General features: G+C 37.6%; 1 non-coding gene across 1 annotated transcript; it reads right to left on the reverse strand.

Annotated features, from left to right (window-relative positions):
* Nucleotides 1-9,539: 9,539 nt before the first annotated feature.
* LOC143645301 (U6 spliceosomal RNA) lies at nt 9,540-9,646 on the reverse strand. Its single transcript, XR_013157025.1, has one exon. It is a non-coding gene; the product is annotated as a U6 spliceosomal RNA (small nuclear RNA).
* Between the last annotated feature and the right edge of the window lie 14,489 nt (nt 9,647-24,135).

Genomic DNA, 24,135 nt, shown 5'->3' on the forward strand with positions numbered 1-24,135 from the left:
GGGCTTGTGATATCTTACCCTAGTTAGCCATTCTCACTTTATCCGTAGCACACTTTTAACCTCTTTGAATCTGCAGAGATAACACTTCTCTTCTGCTATCCAGAAAATAGACACACTTCCTTCTTCACTGATAAAATAGGGAATATCTGATGGAAATTTGCCTGAATACACTTACTTACTTGCCTTTGTACTCTTCGTTTTTCTATACATACCTTTGGGTGAGAATATCAGGTTAAAGATGGCATTCATGAAGCATGATCACATTTTTGGAGGTATGCACGATCTTTAGAAAGAGTTACTAGTGATTAGCTTCATGAGTTAGCAGTTGTGTGTGTTTGGTGCCAATTTACTTTTTGAAATAACTAAAACTTTTGCAACCATAAAGATTAAAAACACTTGGCATTTGGAGAAAAAGAGAAGACATCAATGAATTACAAGTGAAACTTTAAATTATACCAAGTCCCAGATGAATAGTTTAAATTTGTCCCTCACAATGACTCTTTGAGCCTCTGGTTATTTACTTGGGGCAATGACAAGACTATTTGCACAAAATTTTAAATATTTAACTTGCTACCTGTTTTTTTTCTAGCTAGTATGATTCTCTTCTTTGAGCCAATTTTTAAAATAAAATGCCATTTATAATGCTGATAAAAATGTGGCTTTAAATAAAAATGAAACAGTGACTTCCCATTCCTGTGTTGTGATAATTTTCAAGTTCACATTTCCTGTGACCATCCTATCACCAGTCACACTCCTCCATCAATGTCACTGGCTAACCTTATGGTGTGCTGCTTATGGATTAATTTACCAGGCCATCTGTCTAATTTCCATAGCCTAAGTATTTCTACATTGTGTGCCCTGGCAATAAACTGCATTCATTCAGGCAGGAGCATTAGTTTAATCTGAGAAAGATGGAGCAATTTGTCTGGAAATTGCAGCTGGCATAATGCAAACATCAGCACCAGGCAGATGATTTTTGATCCATGCTGATGAGTGTAATCCTCCTTTTATTATACTTATTTATGCTTTCCCACTGTATTTTATTGCTTTATTCCCACTGTGCTTTGTTCGCATGTTTGTGATAATGCCAGAAGGTGGCTAAACTTTTTTATCTGGTGAACTAATCAGCTATTCCCTCTGACCAGATACTCACTATTTTAATTGACTAACAAAGGTGTAGAAAAACATCTAAATTGAATTTTCTTTTCCAGAGGGCTGTTAATTTGGGGATTTTCATATTGAACTCAATCATTCAATTGATTTGGAGCATTATGAACCTTACCTTTCTGTTCTCAAGTGCCAAATATTCTCTTTCTTTCCATGGGGATGAGCTTGGAGCCCCAAGGAAAGTCTTTGCTAGGTCATTCTCTCTTTATTACCTGTAGTAGTGCTTCTCAACCTTAGCAATATGGACGTTATGCACTGGGGCATTTTCATCATGGGGGTGCTGTAGTGTGCATTGTAGAATGATTGGAAGCACCCCAATATCTATCCTCTGGATGCTAGCAGTACCGCCACCTCAACTCTCTCCATTGTGACATTTAAAAATGCTTGAGATATTCCAAATATCCTTTGGAGGGACGCAGAATTGTTCTGGCTGAGAACTGCTAACCTGTACCACTGAAATCTTAATTAAATGATGGACAATGGTAATATTAAGTAGAAAAAGTAGAAAGAACCATGGAAGAATTTGCGAGAGGTTGGAGGAACACAGCAAGTGTAAAAATGTGAAAGTGCCCTGAGGATTATTGGTACAATCAACCTATTTATAGTTATTCTATATATGAAATATAAAGACATACATCTACATATGCATTTCAGATTGCTTTTGAGGACCAGCTATTGGTAACACTTCCTTTTCTCCTGTCCATTTCATTGGCTTTCTCAATGTTATTCAAGTTAGCATCAATCCGTACTTCTAAGATCTGCCCTGACTGTGTGTCCACGTTCAGATAAACAGCTTCTGCTTAGCTCTTCAGTCCCAGCCAGTACTACCTACCCCCATCCAGGTGCTGCTAACTGCAATTTCTCCTTTATTTTCTCCGAATGACTCCGCCTTTATAATACGCTACCTATTTTAGCCTGTCTAAAGCAAGGGGATTCTGCAAATGGTATGATCAAAATGTCTGAATTCCTGTTACCCGTGGTCCAAATTTCCCTGAATACCTGCTGAAAATTCCAGCAGTACTTACTAATGCTAGCTGCTGCTCTCTCAATTATATACAGAGTTCGATGTACAAACAGCTTTCTGGTACCACAACACTCTTCATAGCGAGGGAATTGATGTGTACAAGTTGTGAATGCATTACCTATTGAATTCTGCTGACTAGAAAGAAGTTCTTTGTAAAATGAAAATGAAAATTTACCCCCCACCACCTCCCTCTATGGCCTCTGCATTTATCTGGGCAAATCCTACTCCAGATTCCAGTTTTTATCAATCCATTATATTTTCTTGCATTCAATCTATCCATGGATATCCATGTCCTAAAACATATCATAGAAAAATAATGTGCTTTGAAAAATGTCTTTACAATTAAACTATGAAATCAACTTCCTGCTGCAATAATTTCTGCTTTCTCCCTCATTTACTTATGTAAGCATCTCCTCAGCCTTTCACTCCAAACATCTTTATTTAGCGCACTTTACTGGATGTTGTAGTTGCACCGCAAACAAAACAAACTATCCCTTCCTGCCTAAGTTTGGCAAGAAAGATAGAGTGCAGCCAGGTAAAGAACCACTGAGCATTGTTTTATTCCCAAGGAATAACATGCTCAAAGTCTTGACTATTGTAAAGAGCATGATGGGTTGTAACAAAATGAAAGAAGACACAATAAGAGAGGAGTATGGAAACAGACCAAGTTATGGAGACTTTTATGATTCATGTACATGAATTTGGATTTTATATTGAGGAGGATGTTGATACATGTAACTGAAATGATGACTTATTTTAGAAATTTATTTTTAGCTGCTATTGAAGGTGGATTGCAGTGCTTATAAGACCAGAGGCAGGGAACCCACTACAAACACTGTTTTAACAGTCTTAGTTATAAAGCAATTCCAGACAATCTTCTTCAATGGAGTTTTCATTTTTGCAAACCATTTAGCACATGGAAAAAGGTAAATATTATCTACCAGCTTTAGCCATATTTCAGACTTTTTTTTATAACGGTCTGAATTTTAATGGCATAATGCTTGTGGGGTGGGGGGTGGTGGGACGTGTGAGATCTTCTTTCCAAGCCTGCTGGCCTTCCATGTGTAAGAATTCCCTCTGGACATGACTCCTGGACCAATACCTGCCTTCTGTCTTGTGTTCTGCTTCATGCTAGGGTCTTAAAGGGACCGGCTATTTTGGCAAGTCCATTACTTCTGGAAAAACGTATTTCCTCAGTTTTAAGCCAGATTCTCAAATATCAGTTTCAATACAAATGAAGGTGGCATTTTCATCTTCCTTCTGCATTATTTCCCTATTTTTAAATCCTGTTTGTTTTCATCTTACTTGTTTTGAAACTCAGGTGGAAAAAGGGATTGCTTCTATGTCTTTCTAACCCCCCCCAAAAGAAAATATTCTAATATAAACAAAGGTGAAATATTGTTGGATGTTAAGTTCTCAAATAATTGAATTTAGTCTTATTCACAAAAAAAAAAATGAAAAAATCTCAGCAGGTCCTTTAAATTAATCATGATCGAGAAGTTTCATTTTTAAATAACTTCCCCTCATCCTAGAATATTCAAAAGAAAAAAAATAAAAAAATCTATTTTTAAAATTTTTTTGTGTTTTGTGAATGATATGTATGTAAATGAAATTTCATACATTAGAAAATAGCAAATGCTTATGGCTTTTTAAAATATGCGACTTTAGAGACTATTACTTCCTAAATCATTTCCAGGCAGAATTTTATTTGAGTTTGTTAATGTTTGATGTGAGGATTCAAACTTTTCTCAGGAGTGAACAAAGTCAGTTTTACTATCTAAAGTACAATGACATGACCTTCATATAAAAGCATTTAATCTTGGAAATGTAATTATGGGAACTTAATGAGAAGAAAGTCAAATTAATTGCTTTACTGTCTCTTCCCCCACTCCCCATGATATCCTTGAAGGGCCTTATTTTGATATTGATAACATCCAGTAAAAGAGTAATTGCTACAATTTTAAGCTGGTTATCCATTATCAATTGCTTTAAAGCAAAAGCATTGCTCTTTAAATTTATATATATTTTTGTTTGGAATAAAAGATAACAAATTATATGCTTAGTATATATGAATTGATGGTTAATCCATAATTAGTCATTGCATTACCTCTGTATAGACTTGTTCGCCCTCATTCTATGTTTCTGTGGAAGGTATACTGTAAACAATATTAACCTCAACCATAGAACATGGTATATTTGCCTTCATTCTTATAACTGCAGTCTGCTAGTTATGATTAAACGTCCTGCCTGTGAATTAATGTCCTATCTCATGCCTCAAAAACTTCTTTTGATATAAGAATTAGAAGTAAGCAATATTGAGCTAAGATAAAAAAGCAACCTATTATATACCAGAATTACCCTTTAGCATTCATGATAAGGAAGATATTGATGTACTATATTTTTCTTCTTCTTTAATTTTCTTGTTCTAATACAAATTCTCCATTTTCAGGGGTATTTTTCATAAACTTGAACCCATACTTACCACTCATTTTTTACATCCCAACATAAATGTCTGTTACTTTGTTAATCTGTCCTAGAGTTCCAGCCCTACACACGTTTTCTCAATTGTACTTTTCATCTTGGTCTATTAATTAATAACATACTCACAAACCAATTCAATCAATTCTTTAAAAGACTGCCTTTTTTTACAGTTAACTTTGTAGGGAAAGGATACTACCCTATTCAATTTTGAAATGGTATGGATGAATTTATTGAAATTTTTAAAAATGTTCCATCCTTCTGTTATATTCAACATAGGTCCTTGTATCAGGTATTGTATGCCTAAGTATGACTGTCTTACCACATTCACAGGTATGTACATTTGAATTATTTGTCTTCTCTTAAATAAATGCTAAAAATAATGGCAGGAAAAAAGAACATTGAGAGTGACAGGGAATATCCATCAGCAGACTTAACTCAGTAATATTTTCATACACTTCTTGTCAGGCTAATAATTCTGAAATATAAAAATTCAGCCACTTATTTATTGAAATTCATATTCGCTCAAATTTGTACTTAATGCAAATTACATTTTCTTAGAATTTAATAGCATTATAACAAACATGAGGACAATAAGTACAAAAACAGAGCTTGCATAAAGTAATGTGAAAACAAAAAGAAAAGATTGAAATAAATGTTTACAGTTATTCTCAACACTTTGGGCCATGTAGTAGGGGTCAGTTTTGCTCTCACAGCTGGACCTGTCCTTGACATCATCCAATACCACATTTTGACTCAAAGGATAGGAGACCATCACTCTGTCATCCCTTCTCTCACAGCAAAAGGAAGCAAAGAAACTGCTAAGATCCTTGATTACTGTTAGAAAAATAGATGTGTAGTAAGAGAACTTTTGGAAACAAAACTGAATTTTAGACACTCACTGCAGATATGAATGTGTGGATAGATAGATAGATAGATAGATAGATAGATAGATAGATAGATAGATAGATGATGGATATGATATTGGAAGTCATTTTATTGAGACATCAAGTAACACTAAGTTATCACTAGTTTCTTATTTGTCTTTGTGCAAATAACTTTTAACAGTCGTTTTGTATTAATCTTGTATTTCAAATGGAAGTGATGCTTTTTCTATGTGCTTCCCAAATTTTCTTTTTTGAGTATGTCTCTTTTAAGGTATATGTTGATATAAGCAACTCCATTTTATATGTCTTATCTTCCCTAAATGTTTAATGCCCTGCAATTTAGTCCTACTTTTTTTTTTTTTTTTTTGGCATGGGCAAGCTCATAATCCCACTCTTTAATTTTAAATTAATATATAATAATACATTGAAGAGTATTGTTAAATGGTATATAAGCAAGATGAAAAATTAATTATTGTCACATTCTCCAAATAGAGGTACTGTTCAGTTTGTGATATTTCTATTTCATGTTTTTATTTATTCATTTTGAATTCTGTCATTCCTATCAATATAATGATAACCAAAGTTATTTTAATACTGGTTTTGTACATTTATATTATAAACATATTTATTTTATAGTCTTGCCATAGAAATATCATTCCTCATCATTTTCTTGTAACCTTTAAAGATTATTTTGAATGTCAATATTAAACATAGGGTAACTTTATAACTGGTTCTAATGAGACATTCTTGTTGATAAACAATTCCATTTTAGTTTATCATCTAACACTACAGAACAAACATTTCCATGATTGAATGTGTCAATGAAGGCAACTCCTGCAAAGCTTTTCTTTTCCCCAGTGGCTTATTATTGAAATAACTAAATATTGTTCCACAGAAGAGTATATAGTAGAAATGAGCAGTTCTCAATACCTCTGCATTGTACTCTGTGCTCAGTAATGTTAAGGAGAGAGGCTCCTCTCCTGAGATTGTTGGTATATCAAATCCTCCTCATCTGATTTGCTGAGATGATAGGCCCTTATTTGAAGCAGCTAAATTCCAGTCCTATTTCTGCCACTTACAGGGGGTGTAATTAGCAACAGAAATCAACTGCTTCTGAAGCCTCAATTTCTTGAACAATCAAATGGGGACATGAGTGTTGTAAGAATTAAACAAAGTATGAATGCGACATACTTATATAGCCCTTAATTATTAGCAATCCCTTACCTCTGCCATGGCCTATTCTACTATTTTATTATTATTAAATTTTATGATGATGATGATTAAATTAATATTTTATATCCAGAGGGTACAGAAGACACATATTAGGTTCGGAACAGTGCTAGAAACAAAACTAGGACTTAATCCAGTGTCTTCAATCCTAGTTGAACATGTGCATGATAAATAGCATATGCTTTTCAGGATTCCTTTTAATAGGCACTTAATTATCCAACTAATGAACATATGGTTTTAAGATGCAGAAAATGAATATTTTAAAAGAAAATTAAGATCATATGTATTCCCTCTGTGCTGGTTTGAAAAGGTTTATGTAGCCCAGAGAAGCCATGTTTCAATCCTAATCAGCATTGTGGGAGCAATGGTTTCTTATAATCTCTGTTCAGTACTATATGCTTGAAACCTTGATTAGATCATCTAATGCGATGTGACTCAATCAAGAGTGGTTGTTAAACTGGATTAGGTGGAGACATGTCTCTGCCTATTCCAGGTGGGGCTTAATTAGTTTACTGGAATCCAAAAGAAGAGGAAACATTTTGGAGAAAGGAAGAGATTCTGACACAGCAGAATAAGATAGCCACGAGAAACAGCGTGTCCACCATCAGCGACCTTTGGAGATGAAGAAGGGAAATGCCTTCTGGGAAGGTTCATGAAACAGGAATAGGAGAGAAAGCTAGCAGATGATGCCATGTTTGCCTTGTGCCATTCCAGATGAGAGAGAAACCCTGAACTTCATCGGCCTTCTTGAACCAAGGTATCTTTTCCTGGATGCCTTAGATTGACATTTCTATAGACTTGTTTTAATTGGGACATTTTCTCGGCCTTAGGGCTATAAATTAGCAATTTATTAAATTCCCCTTTTTAAAAGCCATTCTGTTTCTGATATATTCCATTCCAGCAGCTAGCAAACTAGAAAACCCTCCATTCCTTATTGTAACTCTTTAACTTCTAATGTGTGTGAGAAAGAATTGGAAACCTGAGCTAACTGCTCTTCCAGGGTGAGAGGGCATTGTCAGGATGATGCTGAAAGTAACAGCAGATAAACAGAATGGCATGTTTCTTTTTCCCTCCTCACTTCCAATCACCCTGTGGTGTTCCATAGTGGAAGAGCAAAGAAAAGTAAGTTCTCAGAGTCCCATCAGAATAAAGGATATAAAAAGGGAAGTTTGGAAGCTGGGAGACAATAGCTTAATAACTGGTACAAGATCCAACATGAAGCAGAGCACAGACAAAGTAAATCAACAGAGAGAATAAAAAATAGCAAGGTGGAAGAAACTAAAGCAAAGTAAAGCAAAGAAGAAGGTTTCAAAATGTTATTTCCATTGAGTGAAAGAATAAGATATTATACACACACAAAGAAGAATATGCTATTAAAATTAATATGTATAAAATTAACACATATAAAAGTAATCAAAAAAGATCAGAAATTCATGGATCTTGTTACCGCACCCCAAAATACATTCAGCGGCTGTTTGATTAGGTTGAAGAAGTTTCAGTGAAGAATAATGGATCAATAAGAAGAAGGAATAGAAGAAAAAGCAACCCCACAAAAAAACGGAGACTTAAGGAATAAATCTAGGGTGTCTAAAATTACACTGACAAGATTTTAATAGGAAATAACAAAGATATTTGGGGCTCAACATTATCAAAGAAACAAGAAGATATAACATCCCTTAATGAACCATTTGTTGTTCTTTGTAGGTTTCTGAAATACGACTTTTTTACCATGCCTTCTACCGACCTCTGGTGTTACTTAAGCTCTTCTATATATGTATCATGTAACATCTTTCTAATAGATGCCCCTTTATAGTCCTTCAAGCAGGCACATCAATAGGTGCTTAGTTTGTATATTTTGTCACTCCCACTTTTTTATATGAAATAATATATATCATGTCTGCCTTATTTTTAAGTATTTCTTTGAAAGTTCCTGTTTGCCCTGGACCTTACCTTCCATGCAGATCACAGTCCATAATAAAATGATTTCCAAGCAAGACTGTTGATTTGGGTGCCCCTCACCATTATTGTTGTCCACCTGATTGGCATCCCGGCTTGACCCTGATCGTTTGGCCGTGACCTTGGGAAAGAACAAAAGCCTCTAGGCCTCAGGTTCCCTGTGCAAAATTTGAAAGTGGAACTGGATCTTGACGATTCATTTAACTTCTAACAGTCAGATTTCTTTTGTTCGTAGATTGGTAGGTCCCATTCTCTGTGGAGTACAAAAATATGTTCTGGAAAGTTAGTAAAATATGGTATCAGAAATACGTAATGAAAGACAAAGTGAATTATTCACAAAGATGAACTCTGCATTTTACAGAGATACTTGTCATTCTCAAATGAATGCTCCCTTGTGACTGATAATTATTAGTTTTAGTTTCCATGGAAGGAAAGCAGAATATTCATTGCATAAGACACATTTAATCAATATAAAAAAAGCATGGGAATCAGCATATATAAAATAATTTAAGGGTACATTAAGATAAAGTAAATATATTTGACATGAGGTGTTATTATTCTGACTCACCATATTAGCATGGTATTCATTCTATCATTTATCTATAGCTCATTAGAATTTGGGGACCAAAGTAGTTTCTGGTGTAAAATTGTTTTGGTCCCTTACACTGAAGAGTAATTTCAGCATTGGCAAATTAACAAATGAACTGGTTTTTCCTTTTTACATTGAAAATAAATTATCTTGTACAATTAAGTATGATTGATTTTGATTTACTTTTTTTAATTTTTTTTTATTTTTTAAAAATATGGAATGCTTCACGAATCTGCCTGTCATCCTTGCGCAGGGGCCATGCTAACCTTCTCTGTATTGTTCCAATTTTAGTATATGTGCCACCGAAGCAAGCACTTGATTTACTTTTAAATCATCTTTTTGTTCAAAATTCATGCCTAATTTTTTCTTTATCATTTGGAAAGCAAAGATAAGAAGGGGAGGGAAGGAGAGGGAGAGAGGAAAGAAAAGAGGGAATGAAGGGAGGCATAGAGAGGGAAGGCTCTCATGAAGATACCTGGGCTTAATCCTTTGAAGTTATGTGCATCAATAATTTGAAAGAGAAAGCATTTACTCTTCGAATGCATATCATCTCTGTGATTGTTGAGCTCATATGTCGGCTTGGCTAGGTTTTGTTGTCCATTGCTTGGAGCAAATACTGGCCTGCATGTTACTGTGAGGACATTTTGTGGACTTAAATCATCAGTAAATTGATTGTGTCTACAGCAGATTACATCGACAATCAACTGAGGAGATTGCCTTCAACAATGAACGAAGTCTCATCCAATCAGTTGAAGTATTTCAAAGAAAAAATGATGATTTCAGCAGTCAGCTGAAATTCAGCATCTCTAATTCAGTCAGCCAGCTTTCTTCAGAAATTCATCAGAAACCTTCGAGAGATTTCCCAGCTTGTGGCCTGTCCTATGGAATTTGGATTTGCTGTCCCCGCAGTCACATGAGACAATCTTATAAAAATCTCAGAACAGTATCAGATAACTCCTGCTAGCTGTTTCTCTAGAAACGAATAAATTAGTTTTTTATTATTGAGAAACCTTCACACACATACAGTCCATCCATAGTATACAATCAATGGCTCACAATATTATCACATAGTTGTGTAGTCATCACTGCAATCATTTTTTTTAAACATTTGTGCCACTCCAGAAAAAGAAATAAAAGGAAAAAGGAAAAACCTCATGCATCCCACACCCCTCACCCCTCCCTGTAATAGACCACTAGTATTTCTATCTTTTTTTACCCTTATCCCCCCTGTTATTTATTTATTTATTTATTTATTTATTTATTTATTTATTTATTTATTTATTCCTTATGTTTTACTCATCTGTCCATACCCTGGATTGAAGGAGCATCAGATACAAGGTTTTCATACTCACATAGTCACATTGAGAAAGCTATATCATTATATAATCATCTTCAAGAATCAAGGCTACTACAACACAGCTCAACAGTTTCAGGTATTTCCCTCTCGTCACTCCAACATTCCATAAACTCAAAAAAATGATATCTATATACCTCATACAATTTTAATGATAAGTTGTTTCAATTTGTGTTCTAGTTTGCTAGCTGCCGGAATGCAACACACCAGAGATGGATTGGCTTTTAATAAAAGGGGATTTATTTTGTTAGTTCTTCAGAGGAAAGGCAGCTAACTTTCCACTGAGGTTCTTTCTTACGTGGAAGGCACAGGATGGTCTCTGCTGGCCTTCTCTCCAGGCCCCTGGGTTCCAACAACTTTCCCCCGGGTGACTTCTTTCTGCATCTCCAAAGGTCTGGGCTGAGCTGTGAGTGCTGAGATGAGGAATGTGGAGCTGATTAGGCTGTGCTACGTTGTGCTCCCTCATTTAAGCACCAGCCAATTAAGTCAAACATCATTCATTGCAGCAGACACGCCTCCTAGCCGACTGCAGATGTAATTAGCAACAGATGAGGTTCGTGTACCATTGGCTTATGTCCGCAGCAACAGAACTAGGTGCCTTCAGCTGGCCAAGTTGACAACTGAATCTAACTACCACATGTCCACCCCTTGTCAACTTGGCAATTAAATGCATCACTTTAACAATATTAAGGTGCAAACAATTCTCTTCTGGCTGCGGACCTGTGAATCTCAAAACAAGTCCGGTGCCAATATGCAAAAGAGGATATTCAAAGGATACAGGTTTTCATTTCCATAGGGAGAAATTGGAAGAACACAGGTGTAAAACCTGCAGGGCAAACACCATTGGATTTCGAAGTCTGAAAGTCATTCATCCTTTGGCTGTAGAAAGTGGCAGTCCCACCCTTTCCGAGGGCCTCTGCAGTGGCCCGCCTCTTTCCAAATCAACCTTGGGAACATTGAGGAGACCACCTCTTGGCTCCACTGTCTCCAGGCATCAGAGCCACCCCGGGCTCTTGTCTATTTCTGGGGCACACGCTCAACCCTTCCATGTGGTGGCAGCCAGGCTCTCCCAGTCCCTCAAGGAGCATGCTCTACCTTCTCCAAGGCCTGAGGCTGCACAACTCTTCCACTGCAACAAGATGAGAGGCTCATCCTCACCCTTCAGGGTAAACTCACCCTCTCCATGTATATAGGTGGGTCCATTCTCCTGGCCGAGGTTTCTTGGCTTCAGACACTAGTTTCCATGGTCCTTACTCTGCAAACTCCAATCTCTCCCTTTTGTGTCCTCCTTTGTCAAGATTGGCAATGGTTCCATTTACACCAACAGTCTCTTCAAACACTCCAGGACTTCTTCATCAATCTCTTCACAGTTCCTCCAAAGTCTTCCCCTTAGCCATCCAAAACCCAGTTCCAACAGATCTGGTATTTGCAAACCGCAGCAACACCCCACTCTCTGGTGCCAAATCTGTTTTTTCCCTGGGGTGACTTCTTTCTGCATCTCCAAAGGCCTGGGCTGAGCTGTGAGTGCTGAGATGAGGAATGCCAAGCTGCTTAGGCTGTGCTACATTGTGCTCTCTCATTTAAGCACCAGCCAATTGAGTCAAATGTCACTCATTGCAGCAGACACACCCCCTAGCCAACTGCAGATGTAATTAGCAACAGATGAGGTTCACGTACCATTGGCTTATGTCCACAGCAACAAAACTAGGTGTCTTACACCCCAGGAATGTCCAAAGGATGCACCTTTTACCAGAACAGTGAGAAATAAATTTGTGAGACTAGCACCATCATCCCTAAAGAGCTCTGTGGTTGCACTTCTCTGTAGGTCAGATATTACTGTAGGAACTGCTGTCACTGAGCTGGAATCCTTAAACACAATGGGGATGACAGGATCCCGAGTTGGCAGAAGCCAGGTGGCAGCACTTAATCACCAAAGACAGGGTAGATGTGACTATTATAATAGGCAGCAAACTCAAAGGAGGCATCAAAATTATATGATATGCAGAGATTTGTGGCATTGGCTAGTAAATCATGGGGTACCTAAAATACAATAGAAGGGAAGTCTACTAAATTCTTGTTTGAGCTGTATAAACAAAAGAGTTCTAGATCAAGTGAACAGAAGTCTAACCTGAATTACAAAAATACAGAGTCATGGCCCCTTAATCAATTTCCAGACTTGAAACAGTTTACAGACCCAGAGCCCCTTGAATGAAGGGGAGGCCAGATCCCTTTGGGGGAGAAACCTGTTACACTGCCACAAATTTATACTGTTAATCTTCCTCCAAGTCTTCCCCAAGGAGACCGACGGCCTTTTACCAGGGTAACTGTGCATTGGGGAAAAGGAAATGATCAGATATTTCGGGGATTATTAGACACTGGTTCAGAAGTGACATTAATTCCAGGGAGTCACCACATCACTCTGGACCACCAGTCAGAGTGGGGGCTTATGGAGGCCAGGTGATCAATGGAATTTTAGCTCAGGTCCGTCTCACAGTGGGTCCAGGGCCCCTGGACCCATCCTGTAGTTATTTCCCCACTTCTGGAATGTATAATTGGCAGAGACCTACTGAGAAACTGGCAGAATCCCCACGTTGGCTCTCTAACTCATGCAGTGAGGGCTATTATGGTGGGAAAGGTCAAGTGGAAGCCATTAGAACTGCCCCTACCAAGCAAAATAGTAAATCAGAAGCAATACCGTATTCCTGGAGGGATTGCAGAGATTACTGCCACTCTTAAGGACTTGAAAGATGCAGGGGTGGTTATTACCACCACATCCCCGTTCAACTCTCCCATTTGGCCTGTGCAGAAAACAGATGGGTCTTGGAGAATGACAGTGGATTATCGTAAGCTCAACCAGGTGGTAACTCCAATTGCAGCTGCTGTTCCAGATGTAGTATCATTGCTTGAGCAAATCAGTACATCCCCTGGTACCTGGTATGCAGCTATTGATCTGGCAAATGCTTTTTTCTCAATAGCTATTAGTAAGGACCACTAGAAACAGTTTGCTTTCAGCTGGCAAGGTCAGCAATATACTTTCATGTCCTACCTCAGGGGTATATCAACTCTCCAGCCCTATGTCATAATCTTGTTCGCAGAGACCTTGATCGTTTCTGCCTCCCACAAGACATCACACTGGTCCATTATATTGATGATATCATGTTGACTGGACCTAGTGAGCAAGAAGTAGCAACTACTCTAGATTTACTGGTAAGGCATTTGTGTGTCAGAGGATGGGAGATAAATGCAACAAAAATACAGGGGCCTTCCACCTCAGTAAAATTTCTAGGTGTCCAGTGGTGTGGGGTATGTCAAGATATCCCTTCTAAGGTGAAGGATAAATTGCTGCATCTGCCCCCTCCCACAACCAAAAAAGATGCACAACGCCTAGTTGGTCTTTTTGGATTTTGGCGACAACATATTGCTCATTTGGGTGTGCTACTCCGGTCCATTTATCGAGTGACCAGAAAAGCTGCTAATTTTGAGTGGGGACCTGAACAAGAGGAGGCTCTGAGACAGGTCCAGGCTGCTATACAAGCTGTTCTGCCACTTGGGCCATATGATCCAGCAGATCCAATGGTGCTGGAAGTGTCAGTGGCAAATAGAGATGCTATATGGAACCTTTGGCAGGCCCCTATAGGAGAATCACAACGAAGACCCTTAGGATTTTGGAGCAAAGCCTTACCATCTGATGCAGATAACTACTCTCCTTTTGAGAAACAGCTTTTGGCCTGCTACTGGGCCTTAATAGAGACTGAACGCTTAACTATGGGCCACCAAGTTACCATGAAACCTGAGTTGACTATCATGCATTGGGTGTTGTCTGACCCAACAAGCCATAAAGTTGGACATGCACAGCAGCACTCTATTGTAAAATGGAAATGGTATATATGAGATAGATCCAGAGCAGGTCCTGAAGGCACAAGTAAGTTACATGAAGAAGTGGCACAAATGCCCATGGTTTCCACTCCTGTTGCCACATTACCTTCTCTTTCCCAGACCAGAGCTATGGCCTCTTGGGGAGTTCCTTATAGTGAATTGACTCCACCCTATCTGAGGAGAAAACTCGGGCCTGGTTTACAGATGGTTCAGCACAATATGCAGGTACCACCTGAAAGTGGACAGCTGCAGCATTACAATCCCTTTCTGGGGTGTCCTTGAAGGACAGTAGTGAGGGGAAATCCTCCCAGTGGGCAGAACTTTGAGCAGTGCACCTGGTTGTTCATTTTTCTTGGAAGGAAAACTGGCCAGAGGTGCATTTGTATACTGACTTATGGGCTGTTGCTCATGGTTTGGCTGGATGGTCAGGGACTTGGAAAGACCATAATTGGAAAATTGGTGACAAAGAGGTCTGGGGAAGAAGTATGTGGATAGACCTTTCTGAGTGGGCTAAAAACATGAAGATATTTGTGTCCCATGTGAATGCACACCAGAGGGTGACTTCAGCAGAGGAAGATTTTAATAATCAAGTGGATAAGATGACCCGTTCTGTGGATACCAGTCAGCCTCTTTCCCCAGCAACTCCTGTTATTGCCCAAAGGGCTCATGAACAAAGTGGTCATGGTGGTAGGAATGGAGGTTATGCATGGGCTCAGCAACATGGACTTCCACTCACCAAGGCTGACCTGGCTACAGCCACTGCTGAGTGCCCAATCTGCCAGCAGCAGAGACCCACACGCAGCCCCTGATATGGCATCATTCCCCGGGTGACCAGCCAGCTACATGGTGGCAGGTTGATTACATTGGACCACTCCCTTCATGGAAGGGGCAGCAATTTGTTCTAACTGGAATAGACACATACTTTGGATATGGGTTTGCTTTCCCTGCACACAATGCTTCTGCCAAAACTACCATCCGTGAGCTTACAGAATGCCTTATGATCGTCATGGTATTCCACATAGCATTGCTTCAGATCAAGGAACATACTTCACAGCAAATGAAGTGCGGGAATGGGCACATGCTCATGAATTCTCTGGTCTTACCATGTTCCCCATCATCCAGAAGCAGCTGGATTGATAGAATGGTGGAATGGCCTTTTGAAAACTCAATTACAGTGCCAACTAGGTGGCAAAAACTTGAAACCTGGGGTAATGTTCTCCAGGAAGCTGCATATGCTCTGAATCAGCATCCGTTGTATGGTCCTGTTTCTCCCATAGCCAGGATCCATGGATCCAGGAATCAAGGGGTGGAAATGGGTGTGGTACCACTCACTATTACCCCTAGTGATCCACTAGGAAAATTTTTGCTTCCTGTTCCTTCTACCCTGAGTTCTGCTGGTCTACAGGTTTTAGTTCCAAAATGGGGTGTGCTTCCTCCAGGAGAAACAATAATGATACCACTGAACTGGAAGTTAAGATTGTCACCTGGTCACTTTGGGCTACATATCCCTCTGGATCAACAAGCCAAGAAGGGGATTGCATTATTGTCTGGGGTAATTGACCCTGACTATCAGAAGGAAGTAGGACTGCAACTACATGATGGAGGTAAAGATGAGTTTTCTTGGAATATAGGAGATCCCCTAGGGTGTCTATTAGTGCTACCATGCCCTGTGATTAAAATCAATGGAAAACTGCAACAACTCAATCCAGGCAGGACTACTAAAGGCTCTGAAACTTCAGGAATGAAGGTTTGGGTCACCCCACCAGGCAAAGAACCACGGCCAACTGAAGTGCTTGCTGAGGGTAAAGGGAACATGGAATGGGTAGTGGAAGAAGGTAGTGATAAATATGAACTTCGACCACATGATCAGTTACAGAAACGAGGACTGTAATGCTGTTTTGTTCATGTTATACTATTTAAGTTGTAAGATATCAAGTTTAAGAATGAATGCTGTCCAAGGATTTGCATCCTATTCTGGAGAGATTTAATATGTTTCCAGTTATATGCAGGACAGTTGAGTATTGTCAGGTAAAAGAAAAAAATGTGTGCTTATCTGTTTTCATTTGGAAATTAAGTATGGTTTAGGGTGATATATATATAGGTGCCAAGTTGACAAGGGGTGGACTGTCATGGTTAGGGACACGTGTCAACTTGACCAAGTTGTGGTACCTGTTTATCTGATTGGGCAAGCGCTGGCCTGTCTGTTGCAATGATGATATTTCATAGGATTGGATCATGATCACGTCAGCTGCATCCACAGCTGATTACATTTGTAATCAGCCAAAGGGGAGTGTCTTCTACAGTTAGTGATGCTAAATCTAATCACTGGAAGCCTTTTAAGGAGGACTAAGAGGAGACAGGTTCCATTCCTGCTTCGGCTGGTGAGCCTCTCCTGCGGAGTTCATCCAGACCCTCCATCGGAGTCGTCGGCTTCACAGCCTGCCCTGTGGATTTTGGACTCTGCGTTCCTGTGGTCACGTGGGACACTTTTAGAGGTTTTATATTTTCAAGTGTTCCCTGTTGATTCTGTTTCTCTTGAGTACCCTAACTAATACAGTTTGTTTTGGAAATACAAGGACATTTTAGTCATCAGGTGGTGTTCTATGAAGAGAAAATATAGGTACAGATTGGAAAAGGCAGTAATCAAAGAAGAAAGCACTTTGTGGAGTGAGTTGCTACATGGTGTACAAATGGGAACACAGAGTCAGACACATCCAAAACTTTTAGCAAATGACAGCTTTATTACTAACACAGTACAATGGGTCAAAAAGAGCAGGGGAAGAGATCCCATTGGGGCTGGTCTCCCAGGGAAGCCAAATTGCTTGGGTGAGTCAGGGTCAGTGGATGGGAGCTCTGTACATCCCACTTTGCAGCAGACAGGAGAGACCCATCTGTGCTGCCAACAGTGGGGTATTTATATAGCCCAGAGAAAGAGGTCCTGGCAGATTTTCTGCTCTGATAAGCATCTTGGGCTGCTTGTTCCTGGTGTCTGGATTCAAAGTATAGTCAGCCCATTTTGTTATACCTAACATTTCCCCCAGCTACAGAAGAGAAACACGTTTGGTACTTCCCCAACACTTTACTCTTTATATTTGGGGTATGAATTGGGGAGAGGAGATAAAGTTGGAGAATATTAAGATCAAACTAAGGATATCAGTCAGGCAAAACTTCCTTGCTAATTTGGAATCAAACTCTCTTCATCCTTCATCTGTACTTTGATTTTACTATGATCAAGATTTTGTACTTTGCACAAATCTAGAATAAGATTCTTATTAGTGCAGAGGCCGATAAATCACCTCCATATGTGTTCTGCTCTAACCAAAAGTCGATTGCTTATGATTAATTAAAAATATTAAGCAAATAGAAGAAAACATGTCTTGGCTAATTGGATGTATATATCCATATATTATATACATATATAAACACATATGTATGTATATAGATATGAATACACTTAATGAGCAACTAAGGATTTTTCTTCTCAATTTGACATTTTATCTTATAGTACAAGGCCACATTTGAAGTTGACTTAATTACCTGTCTTATTAAAACTAAAAAGCTATATTTCAAGGTCATCTGTATTCAGCCAGCACAGTTGCTATTGAAGTAAGAGGGAAAAATTATAGTTGGTATTTCCAAGTGAGTTAGTAAAACTTTTAAGTCCCTATAAATTCAACATCTAATTTTCTGTGACATGGATGAAAAATAATTGGTACTACTTAAAGGATTTATTTTTATAGTTTCTTTTCTCCTTAACAAATCAACTAATATTTATTAGTCACCAACTGTACACCCAGAACTCTGCTGAAACTGTAAATATTATAAAATAAGTGAAAAAAACATCCTTTCACTAGCTATATCTAGCTAGGAAAACAATGCAGGTTTAAAAGAAACCTTTTATACAAGTATAAAAGAAAAAAATTGTCTATAAAATGGAGTTGGTCAGGAAAATCTTATATTTGTTGTGTATTGCAAAGAGGCTTAACATCTATGTCAGTGAAATTATTCTAAAACAAATACAAGAATACATTTGGAAGATATATGAGAAGCAAGTGAGATGGAAGAATTAGTAAATAAATGTCTTAGTGTATAAAGTTGGAGGCTGTGATGGCTTAGTTCACATGTCAAATTGGAACCTTGACTAATACAGAAAATTTATTAAAATTGAGTGCAAAAACAAGTTGGAAATTTCCCCTACAAATAAGATTCCTATTATATATAAACATATACATACATATGCACACACACTTGCACACACATAGAGACATGCAAATAATAACTATTTTTATATATAGTTTATATGTAAAACAAGTAGCAAGGTACTTAGAATTATTTCCTAACTGCATTGGTATAAAGCAGGTGGACAGTAAAACTCCACATGTTTGTATATGATGAAAAAATGATTCTTAATTCCCTTTGTGGAACTCGGAACAGTTTATATCACATATATATATGGTAGAAAGAGTGAATCCAGTCGACTAAGAAATGCATGGACAATTGAATTACAGAGGTAATTACAATTATAATTCTATAACACTGGAATCTTATGAATTCAAGATATAGCTTTTAAAAAGAAGACATAGGGCGGGCCGCGGTGGCTCAGCGGGCAAAGTGCTTGCCTGCTATGCCGGAGGACCTCGGTTCGATTCCCGGCCCCAGCCCATGTAACAAAAACGGAGAAACAGAATACAATAAAAAAAAACAAGAAAATGTTTAAAAATGTTTCCCTTTAAAAAAAAAAAAAAAAGAAGACATAGTTCCATGTTTACATGGTATCATTTGTCTTCAGAGGTATCACGTATAATTATATATAAAGAAAGATTTTGAAATATATTTATAATTAATTTACCTTTAAATTGTACCTTTTTTTTTTGTTTGTTAGAAGAAAGGAGAGCAATTTAGAGAGACAACTCTGAGTACTTATAAAGGAAAGAAACTATAGCAGGTGAATTCAAATTATTGTTTGCAAACGATAGTGAGCATAAAGTTTAAGAAGCATTCCATACAACATATAATCAGAAGAGACCCATGTTTACATGAATTTTAAGATAATTATATATACACATTGCTCAGCTAATAAACTGCATTGAGTTAGAAATTGGGTTTTATACGTGTACTCTTACTTCATTAAATAGAAAAGTCTAATTTCCTTTGCACACACACAAATTATATAAGGAAGACCTGCTTTATGTTATTATTATGAAATAGAAATTAAATGCCAATTTCTTAACTTTCTTTCTTACAATGTTGAAATTGGTATTGAATATAAATAATGAATTTGGTAAATACATTAATTTTCTTCAAATGATACAATTAATCAAAATCTGCCTCTCCATAAAGATACTCCTTGAATATCATGCACCTTATAATTATTTGTCACGTACTGATTTGGATCCACAATACAGCAGAATTCGTGGACTAACAGCATGCAAACTAGAGAGTGCACACCTTTCTTTTCAAGATTTCATCCACTGAAGAAATCAAGAGAAATCCACACGCATTATTTAGTCCTTTACCTCTGCTTTTAGTAAAGACCTGAAAGAATGATAACAACTATAGCTCATGATTCTGCTTATTAAATTGTAAGAAACACAAATGATGATTGGAGGATTGGGACATTAATGTCAAACTGAACTGAGCAACAGATAGAGGGACTGTGGACAGATATGCTGACAGTTAAAATTTTTCCCGAGCCATGGCAGAACAGCAGTGCTCCTTTTTAAAATAATTGCTACCTGAGGGAACAGATTTCCATGAGAAGTAGGAAAGAGGGTACTTTCCTATTCTGCTAACCTTCCATGTGGCAACAAGAAATGATATTACACATAGCCGACTTGCAACAATGGTAAATAGCTGTGTTAGCTATAGCTCATCCCCAACCAAACATTGCATATTGATAAACTTGATGGTGACAAAAGCATTTGAAAAGCTTTGAAAAGACACAAATGGCAGGTGATCTTCTCTATACTGCTAAGTCATGGTCTCAGGAATTTTTCTAACCCAGAAGCTTTGACCTAGTGATCTACCATTTGCAGGGCATGTACAGGAGTGGGGAGGTATGGGGGGTGGGGAAGTGCTGGCTCACGTTTATGCATTTTATTCCCTTGAGAAATGCCATTTTGATTTGATTTAATTTTTATGACATTTTGTTCACCAAATTATAATCAGTAGAAAATTCGGTTGTATAAAAGTTCATAATCATCATGGTGAATTGAGGAAATGAGGTCTAGCTTCATTCATATGGAAAATAAATATGTTCCAGGCAGAGAATGAATGCAAAATAAGCAGTACTACTTAAAAATACCTCTACACAGGGTATCTAAGTGATCCAGTGTTTTTATCTTTAAAGGTACGTAATGGAAAGAAAGGTTGCATTTTCTGTTCAAATATGCCATTGAAATAAAGTAGCACTGGGTACTGTGCTGTGGGTAGGATGTCAACACAGATATTCCAAGTTTTTTTTCTTTTTTTTTAACAGAACTTACAAAAAATGTACACTAAGATTCAGAGGAAAATGCATTTGCTGCAGAATAGGTAATTTTATGATTTTCCTGTGGGCAATTTAACTATACCAATATTGAAATATATATATATATATATATATATATATATATATTTATATTTTATTCTTTTGCAAGTTACTTTTGTAAGTACTCATAGGAAAATGCCATAGGTGAAAAAAGATTAGAGATTTTCTCCAATCTGTTCATCACTGAGATTTATCTGTGAATGACAAATGAACTCTACCAAGAGATCTTTGCTCATTGGTAAAGGTAACAACCCATAGCACAGTGCTTCCAGATTGGTTAATGCAACTTTATTGATTGCTGTACTTAGAATATAGAGGATGGATTTGATAGAGTCAGAATTAAGATTTTGTCTTATACAACTTTACATGGGCATTTTAAATGACAATAATATTGAGAATGTATAAAAAATGCATGAACAGTACACAAATGCCTCCTATAGTTTAGGTTTTTATTATGGAAGGTCAAGGTGATCTATTACTTGAAATACAATTAGAGCTTTTAGTACTTCCCCAAAGAGTATTACTTCAAATTACTCCCCTAGCCACATTTGGTATCTCATAAATTCCACAGACAGGGAAAATAGAAAAGTTTTATAAACATAAGCTCAACTGCCATTGACAATGAAATTCTATCCTGTGAACTTCCAGCTTATAAAGTTGTCTTGGGGAGAGAAAGAAAATGACAAGGACTATGGTTATTGTTCCAAAATGTATTGTGTCCCAAATATATCAGAGTATAGAGGAAACAGAGTAGACTGCACAATCCTCAAAATGAAGGGGTAGAAAATGTATAAAGTTTGAATTTCATCATAAGCAAGAGAAGAGTATAGTTTTGTAAGTGAGAAAGAAGAGAGAAGAAACAAAGGGCTTTAAAACTTAATAATGATCGTCAAAATTATTGTTTTAGGGGTGGGCCGCGGTGGCTCAGCGGGCAAAGTGCTTGCCTGCTATGCCGGAGGACCTCGGTTCGATTCCCGGCCCCAGCCCATGTAACAAAAACGGAAAAACAAAATACAATAAAGCAAGAAAATGTTTGGAAATGTTTCCCTTTCTTCCTTCCTTCCTTCCTTCTCTCTGTCTTTCCTTTAAAAAAAAAAAAAAATTATTGTTTTAGTTTTCCTGGCTGCTAAAAGAAATATCATGCAATTTTTTTGGCTCCCAATTTCAGACGCTCAAAGGCTTGCTTCTTTCTGGGGTCTGTATCTTCTGGCTGGAGATCTTTGGGGTTCGTAGGCTTTTCCATCACATGGCAATACCCGTGGTGGTGCTTTCTTCTTTTTCTTTCAGGTCACATTGACCTCAGCTGCAGGCTGCTCCCCACAGTTTCTCTCTCCATCTGCTTATCACTATACTTTTAAAAGACTCGTGTAATCTGGGTTAAAGCCCAACCTGAAAATATTTTGGTAATGGATGTTGGTGATATAGCAAAACCTTGTGAATACAATTAACAGAACTGAGATAGTATCTGTATGTGATTATAAAGGGAAATGTTAGGTTGTATATATGGTAATAGAAAAATCTTTTTTTCAAAGTCCATGGTATTACACTGCACAGAGAATGAACCCTAACTTAAATCATAGACTTTAGAAACCTTAGGAGGCAGAATGCATTGGGATTGGGGACCAAATTGAGGTGGGGAAAGAGGGAGAATGAGGAAGAAGCTGATTTGGCCAATTCTGGCCTAGTAAATTGAGAAAAAGGCAGTACCAGCTATAAATATTAACAATAATAACTAACAAGTAAAAACAGATTTGTTTGGGTTTGGTTGTAAGAACATCTTAGATTATCTCATTTAATCCTGACCACTATCCTATGAGGTATATTTTTATGTCTCTTTTATAGATGAGAAGACTAATGTGCTCAAGGTCCAATTTTAGACAGTAATATAACCATAATTTAAAGCTTGTGTGCTATCTCCATACTCTTCTCCTACTGTCTCTTATAATACATATTAGAACAGGTAATGAACATTCTTTATTATTTATATTAGAGGTTACTGTTTTTAACTTTATGTTTATTGTAAAAATGTATCATAAATATAGAAAAGTATAAAACCAATGGATAAAATTTAAGGAGTTGTTATAAAGTAAATTACCAGATTACAATTAACTTGGCTTGCAACAGAATATTGTCAATACCTTAAAAGCCTGCTGTCTGCCTACAGTGACTTCTAACATTAAACACCAGAAATTGGGTCAAACTTCACAGGTTGAAGGCACAGTTTTCCACAAAACTGCCCAGCTTCAAGTTTTAGGGTTGCCAGTGCCACTCCACTTTGGGCCAATTCCCTACTCCTTCAGGATTGATAATTCTCTAGGATGACTAACAGAACTCAGGAATGCCCTATGCTTATGATTATAATTTATTAAAGCAAAAAGGTACAAATCAGGATCAGCCAAAAGAAGAGACATGCATAGGACAGAGTCTTGCAGGGCAAGTCACTTTCAGGCAAATTCTCTCAGCATTTGTTTGTCTGTGATGGTTTTAATATCTCCCTCAATTTTACAGGGCAACTTGGCAAAATGAAGAATTCTTGTCTGGAAGTCATTCTCATTCAAAATCGTAAATATATCACGTCACTGCCTTCTTGACTCCATGGTTCATGTTGAGTAGCCCAAGCTCACTCTTATGCAGTTTCCCTTTTATGTAATGAACATCTTTTCTCCTGCTGTTGTCATGAATTTTTGCCTCTCTTCAGGGAGGTCATTCTGATTAGTAAGTGTCTTGGAGTAAGCTTAAATGGATTTATTCTATTTGGTGTTTGTTGGGTTTGTTTGATATGCATATTTAGGTCCTTTATAAGGATTGGGAAGCTTACCCCCATTTCTTCAACTAGCCTTCATACCCCTTTACTCTTCCCTTCTTTCCTCCTTCTGGGACACTGATCATTTTCATGTTTGTGTGTTTCATGTTGTCTATCATTTCCCTGAGGTTTTCTTCCATTTATTCCACTTTTTTGGCCATTTGCTCTTTTGTGCATTTGATTTCAATTGCCCTATCTGCTAATTCACCTTTTCTTTCTTTGGTCCCTTCCAATCTGCTGTT

The sequence above is a fragment of the Tamandua tetradactyla genome, chromosome 8 (genome assembly GCF_023851605.1).
Source record: "Tamandua tetradactyla isolate mTamTet1 chromosome 8, mTamTet1.pri, whole genome shotgun sequence".
Taxonomy (NCBI): Eukaryota; Metazoa; Chordata; class Mammalia; order Pilosa; family Myrmecophagidae; genus Tamandua; species Tamandua tetradactyla.